Below are 9413 nucleotides of genomic sequence, written 5' to 3'. Positions count from 1 at the left end.
GATGTAGATGCCACTGGTTCTTCACGTTCTGTAGATGTAGATGACGCTGGTTCTTCACGTTCTGCAGATGTAGATGCCACTGGTTCTTCACGTTCTGTAGATGTAGATGCCACTGGTTCTTCACGTTCTACAGATGTAGATGCCACTGGTTCTTCACGTTCTACAGATGTAGATGCCACTGGTTCTTCACGTTCTGTAGATGTAGATGACGCTGGTTCTTCACGTTCTGCAGATGTAGAAGCCACTGGTTCTCCACGTTCTGTAGATCTAGATGCCACTGGTTCTTCACCTTCTGTAGATGTAGATGACGCTGGTTCTTCACGTTCTGCAGATGTAGATGCCACTGGTTCTCCACGTTCTGTAGATCTAGATGCCACTGGTTCTTCACGTTCTGCAGATGTAGATGCCACTGGTTCTTCACGTTCTACAGATGTAGATGCCACTGGTTCTTCACATTCTGCAGATGTAGATGCCACTGGTTCTTCACGTTCTGCAGATGTAGATGCCACTGGTTCTTCACGTTCTCCAGATGTAGAAACCACTGGTTCTTCACGTTCTGTAGATGTAGATGCCACTGGTTCTTCACGTTCTACAGATGTAGATGCCACTGGTTCTTCACGTTCTGTAGATGTAGATGCCACTGGTTCTTCACGTTTTGTAGATGTAGATGCCACTGGTTCTTCAAGTTCTGCAGATATAGATGTCACTGGTTCTTCACGTTCTGCAGGTGTAGATGCCACTGGTTGTTCACGTTCTACAGGTGTAGATGCCACTGGTTCTTCACGTTCGGCAGATGTAGATGTCACTGGTTCTACACGTTCTGCAGATGTAGATGCCACTGGTTCTTCACGTTCTACAGATGTAGATGCCACTGGTTCTTCACGTTCTGCAGATGTAGATGCCACTGGTTCTTCGTGTTCTGCAGATGTAGATGCCACTGGTTCTTCACGTTCTTCAGATGTAGATGCCACTGGTTCTTCACGTTCTGCAGATGTAGATGCCACTGGTTCTCCACGTTCTGTAGATGTAGATGCCTCTGGTTCTTCACGTTCTGCAGATGTAGATGCCACTGGTTGTTCACGTTCTGCAGCTGTAGATGCCACTGGCTCTTCACGTTCTACAGGTGTAGATGTCACTGGTTCTCCACGTTCTGTAGATGTAGATGCCTCTGGTTCTTTACGTTCTGTAGATGTAGATGCCACTGGTTCTTCATGTTCTGCAGATGTAAAAGCCACCACCGCCATCTATTGCGTGGCGGTTGAACTTACGACTCTCCTTCCGAACAGGCAACTGGACTTACAAACAGGTTTGAGCGTCTCTCTGAACGTTCATAAGTCAAATGTTCATAGGTAGTGGTAGTCTCTGTGTTTAGTTTGACCTTAACCCAATAAGACGGTCCGTCAGGCATGTATTTTTTGTTGTGCACGTCACACACATTTGTCTGTTGTGCACGTCACACACGTCCGTTGTGCACCGGCGTCTGCCTGGTGTCCCGTGTACTCACAATGCACCGCCACGTGGATGGTCTCCGAGGCAACGGCCTCGTTCCTGCCGCCCGGCATCGTGTAGTTCACCACGCAGCGGTACCCGGCTCCCACATCCCGCTCCTCCGGTTTGTAGCTCAGGACGGATGTCACGGCGAAGGTGCCGTTGGCCTCCGTCGCTACCGTCCGCATCACTTTCACGTCTAGCCACGCACACAAAGACAAAGATCCCCCATGTGGCCTCAACAGACTGTTGGGACAAGTGCTGTTAGCGAGTAGCAGCCCGGCACGACACGCGAGGGGGGTGGGCGGCCGGCACCACGCCCCGCCAGCTTTGTCCCCGCGGCGCTAGCGATGTTTACTCACTGCACCACGTAATAGTGTACACTATGCAATACACGGCACTATAGCAGACGTATTCACCAACAGATACATTAACCGACAGATACATTCACCAGCAGATATATTCACCAGCAGATACACTAACCAACAGATATATTAACCAACAGATACATTAACCAACAGATATATTCACCAGCAGATACATTAACCAACAGATACATTCACCAGCAGATATATTCACCGGCAGATACATTAACCAACAGATATATTCACCAGCAGATATATTCACCAGCAGATACATTAACCAACAGATATATTCACCAGCAGATACATTAACCAGCAGATACATTAACCAACAGATATATTCACCAACAGATACATTAACCAACAGATACATTCACCAGCAGATATATTCACCGGCAGATACACTAACCAACAGATACATTCACCAGCAGATATATTCACCAGCAGATACACTAACCAACAGATATATTCACCAACAGATACATTAACCAACAGATATATTCACCAGCAGATATACTTACCAGGTGATGGCAACAGGGGCAGGGAAGCCTTGTACCAGGTGATGTGGGGCTCTGGGTAAGCGTTGTGCACGAAACATTTACCAATCTGCACGAGAGGGAAACAGACCAACACACACAACAAAGAACCCCTGTATAGCCTTAACAGACTGTAGGGGCAAGTGCTGTTAGCGAGCACCTATAAAGGCCGGAACGGTACATGAGGGGGTGGGTGGCCAGCACCACACCCGACTGCCTTTGTCTCCCTAGTGGCAATGTTTACACACCGCACCAGGTACTCATTTGAGGCTGAGTCGACCTAGGGGAGGTCCGGGACCGGTTCAGATAATCGTCACTGGTGTTGGCCGTGAGCGGGAATCGAACCCGGATCGCCAGGTTCATAGCGCAGCGCGCTAACCGCTACACTACCGCTCCTCACTCACACAGAGACACTCACACAGAGACACACACACTCACACACAGAGACACTCACACAGAGACACACACAGACACTCACAGAGAGACACTCACACAGAGAGACACACACAGAGACACAGAGAGACACTCACACACAGAAACACACACAGACCAACACACACAACAAAGACAAAGAACCCATGTATAGCCTTAACAGACTGTAGGGGCAAGTGCTGTTAGCGAGCACCTATGAAGGCCAGAACGGCACACGAGGGGGTGGGTGGCCAGCACCACGCCCGGTCGCCTTTGTCTCCCCGGTGCTGGCGATGTTTTTGCGCACCGCACCAGGTATTTGAGGCCGAGTCGACCTAGGGGAGGCACAGGAACCGGTTCAGATCATCGTCACCGGTATTGGCCGTGAGCGGGAATCGAACCCGGGTTGCCAGGGTAGTAGCATTATCCACGTCGGGATCGAACCCACGACCTGCGTACCAGGCGAGGTAGGCAACATCCCCCTAACCAAAACTAAACCACGTTTGAATCTACGCACGAATCGGTGGCGTCTACAGCACAGCCGTTGGCGTGCGGCCGTTTTCACGAAGGGGACGCCGTGAAGGTTAAAAAAAATAACAACCCTTAAATGACCGTCAGCGGATGGCGCAACAGGAATTTGAAATTAAAAAAATGGCAACGTATTCTAGATTTAAAGCTTTCGTGACTGCAAGGATCCATACTCTTTGGTTCTATTCGGTAAAGTCACCACGTAGGTAAAAAATAAAACAAAAATCACGACGTTTCGGCCACAACACAAGCGGCCTTCATCAGGTGAAGGGATCAGGCTGTCTCGAGGACAGCGCTGGAGTGAAACACAGCCACGCTCAGACCGTGAGACAACCTGATCCCTTCACCTGATGAAGGCCGCTAGTGTTGTGGCTGAAATGTCGTGATTTTTGTCGTTTTACTTTTTTACCTACGTGGTGACTTCACCGAATAGAACCAAAGAGAATGTCAACGTAGGCCAAGGGCTCACCTCGTGGCGCTGTCCGTTGAGCAGCACGGGCCGCCTGCTCGCCGTCACGGCCACCGTGGGGGCCGCTGGAAGGGAAGCGAGGGGAGGGGCCGTCCCGTGCGTCAATTTGTCGCGGGGCCGTCATCGGCCACTTGCTCGCGAGTCCGACCTCACTCCGAATTGTGGTCGGGTAGTGCGTCGTGTACAGCGGCAGCGCTGTGCACGCCGTGCGACGCGTGTGGAATTGACGGGAGCGAAGTTGGACTCACGGGCAAAATCGACTAACGAACGTGGGCCCTCTGGATCCCGGCTTGTTCGTATGTGGGCAACGTTCGTAAGCGGGGAAGCCCACTGCAGTAACGTTCGCAAGTAGTAGAGACTACGCAAAAATGTTCGCGAGTGAGTCACTGTGGTAACGTTCGTAAGTAGAGGCGTCACGCAGTAACGTTCATAAACAGGGGAGTAATGTCCACTAAGGAGTCTCCGTAGCAACGTCCGTAAGTAAGGGGAGCCCTCGTAATGTCCACTAAGGAGTCTCCGTAGTAACGTCCGTAAGTAAGGGGAGTCCTCGCAATGTCCACTAAGGAGTCTCTGTAGCAACGTCCGTAAGTAAGGGGAGTCCTCTTAATGTCCACTAAGGAGTCTCCGTAGCAACGTCCGTAAGTAAGGGGAGTCCTTGTAATGTCCACTAAGGAGTCTCCGTAGCAACGTCCGTAAGTAAGGGGAGTCCTCGCAATGTCCACTAAGGAGTCTCCGTAGCAACGTCCGTAAGTAAGGGGGGTCCTCGCAATGTCCACTAAGGAGTCTCCGTAGCAACGTCCGTAAGTAAGGGGAGTCCTCGCAATGTCCACTAAGGAGTCTCCGTAGCAACGTCCGTAAGTAAGGGGAGTCCTCGCAATGTCCACTAAGGAGTCTCCGTAGCAACGTCCGTAAGTAAGGGGAGTCCTCGCAATGTCCACTAAGGAGTCTCCGTAGCAACGTCCGTAAGTAAGGGGAGTCCTCGCAATGTCCACTAAGGAGTCTCCGTAGCAACGTCCGTAAGTAAGGGGAGTCCTCGTAATGTCCACTAAGGAGTCTCCGTAGCAACGTCCGTAAGTAAGGGGAGTCCTCGCAATGTCCACTAAGGAGTCTCCGTAACAATGTCCGTAAGTAAGGGGAGTCCTCGCAATGTCCACTAAGGAGTCTCCGTAGCAACGTCCGTAAGTAAGGGGAGTCCTTGTAATGTCCACTAAGGAGTCCCCGTAGCAACGTCCATAAGTAAGGGGAGTCCTCGCAATGTCCACTAAGGAGTCTCCGTAGCAATGTCCGTAAGTAAGGGGGGTCCTCGTAATGTCCACTAAGGAGTCTCCGTAGCAATGTCCGTAAGTAAGGGGAGTCCTCGCAATGTCCACTAAGGAGTCTCCGTAGCAACGTCCGTAAGTAAGGGGAGTCCTCGCAATGTCCGCTAAGGAGTCTCCGTAGCAATGTCCGTAAGTAATGGGAGTCCTCGTAATGTCCACTAAGGAGTCTCCGTAGCAACGTCCGTAAGTAAGGGGAGCCCTCGTAATGTCCACTAAGGAGTCTCCGTAGCAATGTCCGTAAGTAAGGGGAGTCCTCGTAATGCCCACTAAGGAGTCTCCGTAGCAACGTCCGTAAGTAAGGGGAGTCCTCGTAATGTCCACTAAGGAGTCTCCGTAGCAACGTCCGTAAGTAAGGGGGGTCCTCGTAATGTCCACTAAGGAGTCTCCGTAGCAACGTCCGTAAGTAAGGGGGGTCCACGTCGTAGGGGACGTCCCCCCCCACTGCGCGTCATTCTAAAGTGAGTAGCCCCGACAGTGAGCTCGCTTACAAAACAGCCGCACTCTTGTGGTCGCCTCTGCCACGCCGGCCCTCCCCGCAAACACCTGGCAGATGAAGACTCGCTCATCCGCGACCACCGTCGCGTCCAGCGCCAGGGCGGAATCGTCGCGTTGGGCATCAATGCGGTCCATGTAGCCGGTGTCCCCGTCGGCCACGAAGCGTCGTGAGTCGCGGTACGATATCCTCACTCGCGAAGTTGTCGAAATCTGCGCCAGGGGGGGGTTTTGGCGACGGTGGTCGGGCGGATGACAGCGTGGTGAGTCTATGGGTAGCAGTGGTGAGTCCATGGGTAGTGGTGAGTCTATGGGTGGCAGTGCTGAGTCTATGGGTAGTGTTGAGTCTATGGGTGGCAGTGTTGAGTCTATGGGTAGCAGTGGTGAGTCTATGGGTAGTGGTGAGTCTATGGGTGGCAGTGCTGAGTCTATGGGTAGTGGTGAGTCTATGGGTGGCAGTGCTGAGTCTATGGGTGACAGTGTTGAGTCTATGGGTAGCAGTGTTGAGTCTATGGGTAGCAGTGTTGAGTCTATGGGTGGCAGTGTTGAGTCTATGGGTAGCAGTGTTGAGTCTATGGGTAGCAGTGTTGAGTCTATGGTGCAGTGTTGAGTCTATGGGTGGCAGTGTTGAGTCTATGGGCAGCAGTGTTGAGTCTACGGGCAGTGTTGAGTCTATGGGTAGCAGTGCTGAGTCTATGGGTGGCAGTGTTGAGTCTATGGGCAGTGTTGAGTCTATGGGTAGCAGTGCTGAGTCTATGGTGCAGTGTTGAGTCTATGGTGCGGTGTTGAGTCTATGGGCAGTGTTGAGTCTATGGTGCAGTGTTGAGTCTATGGTGCAGTGTTGAGTCTATGGGCAGTGTTGAGTCTATGGGTAGCAGTGCTGAGTCTATGGTGCAGTGTTGAGTCTATGGTGCGGTGTTGAGTCTATGGGCAGTGTTGAGTCTATGGTGCAGTGTTGAGTCTATGGTGCAGTGTTGAGTCTATGGGCAGTGTTGAGTCTATGGTGCAGTGTTGAGTCTATGGGCAGTGTTGAGTTTACGGTGCAGTGTTGAGTCTATGGTGCAGTGTTGAGTCTATGGGCAGTGTTGAGTCTATGGTGCAGTGTTGAGTCTATGGGTAGCAGTGCTGAGTCTATGGGTAGCAGTGTTGAGTCTATGGTGCAGTGTTGAGTCTATGGGTAGCAGTGCTGAGTCTATGGGTGGCAGGGTTGAGTCTATGGGTAGCAGTGTTGAGTCTATGGGTGGCAGTGCTGAGTCTATGGGTGACAGTGTTGAGTCTATGGGCAGTGGTGAGTCTATGGGTGGCAGTGTTGAGTCTATGGGTGACAGTGTTGAGTCTATGGGCAGTGGTGAGTCTATGGGTGGCAGTGTTGAGTCTATGGGTGGCAGTGGTGAGTCTATGGGTGGCAGTGTTGAGTCTATGGGTGGCAGTGTTGAGTCTATGGGTGGCAGTGTTGAGTCTATGGGTGGCAGTGTTGAGTCTATGGGTGGCAGTGTTGAGTCTATGGGTAGCAGTGTTGAGTCTTTTGCTCACCGTACGTAGCCGCCCGTGACTAGTGGAGGTGGCGGTACTCACGATGTACCACTGGGTGACCACGCCGCTAGCCACGGAGACGTTGTACGTGCAGGGGACCACCAGAGGGCGTCCCAGTTCCACCTCGACCAGCGGCCTCACGGAGATGGAGATCGCCGCATGGCCACCTGCCACGATCACCGCACGCAGACTCCTAGTGTAGTGTATAGTGTAGTGTATAGTGTAGTGTATAGTAGTGTATAATGTAGTGTATAGTGTAGTGTATAGTGTAGTGTATAGTGTAGTGTATGGTGTATTGTATAGTAGTGTATAGTGTAGTGTATAGTAGTGTAGTGTATAATGTAGTGTATAGTGTACAGTGTAGTGTATAGTGTAGTGTGTAGTGTACAGTGTAGTGTATAGTGTAGTGTATAGTGTAGTGTAGTGAGCTACAATCTTCACCTGAAGAAGGCCACTTGTGTTGTGGCCGAAACGTCGTGAGAATTGTATTCTTTTAATTTATTATTTTATTCTCATTCTACGTGGTGGTGACTTTACCGAAAGAACCAAAGAAGATGAATCCTCACAGTCACCAAAGCTTTAAATCGAAATGCAAAAAAAAGTAATCAAATTAAATCACGACGTTTGACGGAAGCAACGCGAAGTGTGGTTTCCATCGCTCCGGAGCAACTGGGCCGGCGGTCCCCTCTCGTAACACCCCCCCCCCCACGAACTCACGCACACCCCACTAAACACCCGCACGCACGCCCCACTAAAGACCCACACGCACGCCCCGCTAGACACCCACACGCACGCCCCGCTAAACACCCACACGCACGCCCCACTAAACACCCACACGCACGCCCCACTAAACACCCACACGCACGCCCCACTAAACACCCACACGCACGCCCCACTAAACACCCACACGCACGCCCCGCTAGACACCCACACGCACGCCCCGCTAGACACCCACACGCACGCCCCACTAGACACCCACACGCACGCCCCACTAAACACCCACACGCACGCCCCACTAAACACCCACACGCACGCCCCACTAAAGACCCACACGCACGCCCCACTAAACACCCACACGCACGCCCCACTAAACACCCACACGCACGCCCCACTAAACACCCACACGCACGCCCCACTAGACACCCACACGCACGCCCCACTAAACACCCACACGCACGCCCCACTAAACACCCACACGCACGCCCCACTAGACACCCACACACACACCCCACTAAACACCCACACGCACGCCCCACTAAACACCCACACGCACGCCCCACTAAACACCCACACGCACGCCCCACTAAACACCCACACGCACGCCCCACTAAACACCCACACGCACGCCCCACTAAACACCCACACGCACGCCCCACTAAACACCCACACGCACACCCCACTAAACACCCACACGCACGCCCCACTAAACACCCACACGCACGCCCCACTAGACACCCACACGCACGCCCCACTAAACACCCACACGCACGCCCCACTAAACACCCACACGCACGCCCCACTAAACACCCACACGCACACCCCACTAAACACCCACACGCACGCCCCACTAAACACCCACACGCACGCCCCACTAAACACCCACACGCACGCCCCACTAAACACCCACACGCACGCCCCACTAAACACCCACACGCACGCCCCACTAAACACCCACACACACACCCCACTAAACACCCACACGCACGCCCCACTAAACACCCACACGCACGCCCCACTAAACACCCACACGCACGCCCCACTAAACACCCACACGCACGCCCCACTAAACACCCACACGCACGCCCCACTAAACACCCACACGCACGCCCCACTAAACACCCACACGCACACCCCACTAAACACCCACACGCACGCCCCACTAAACACCCACACGCACGCCCCACTAGACACCCACACGCACGCCCCACTAAACACCCACACGCACGCCCCACTAAACACCCACACGCACGCCCCACTAAACACCCACACGCACACCCCACTAAACACCCACACGCACGCCCCACTAAACACCCACACGCACGCCCCACTAAACACCCACACGCACGCCCCACTAAACACCCACACGCACGCCCCACTAAACACCCACACGCACGCCCCACTAAACACCCACACACACGCCCCACTAAACACGCACACGCACGCCCCACTAAACACCCACACACACGCCCCACTAAACACGCACGCCCCACTAGACACCCACACGCACGCCCCACTAAACACCCACACACACCCCCGTAGGGTCTCGAGGAGGGAC

General features: G+C 53.1%; 1 long non-coding RNA gene across 1 annotated transcript; it reads right to left on the bottom strand.

Annotated features, from left to right (window-relative positions):
- Window positions 1-1510: 1510 nt before the first annotated feature.
- Window positions 1511-3841, bottom strand: LOC142919858 (uncharacterized). The gene is made up of 3 exons (XR_012938517.1): window positions 3795-3841; window positions 2372-2456; window positions 1511-1687 (listed from the first exon to the last, which is right to left on the bottom strand). It is a non-coding gene; the product is annotated as an uncharacterized LOC142919858 (long non-coding RNA).
- Between the last annotated feature and the right edge of the window lie 5572 nt (window positions 3842-9413).

This window comes from Petromyzon marinus, unplaced genomic scaffold (genome assembly GCF_048934315.1).
Source record: "Petromyzon marinus isolate PM22_M1 ecotype Great Lakes invasive population unplaced genomic scaffold, UKy_Petmar_22M1.pri1.0 PM_G_Scaffold_65, whole genome shotgun sequence".
NCBI classification, from domain to species: domain Eukaryota; kingdom Metazoa; phylum Chordata; class Hyperoartia; order Petromyzontiformes; family Petromyzontidae; genus Petromyzon; species Petromyzon marinus.
This window is presented reverse-complemented; position numbering and strand designations above follow the sequence as displayed.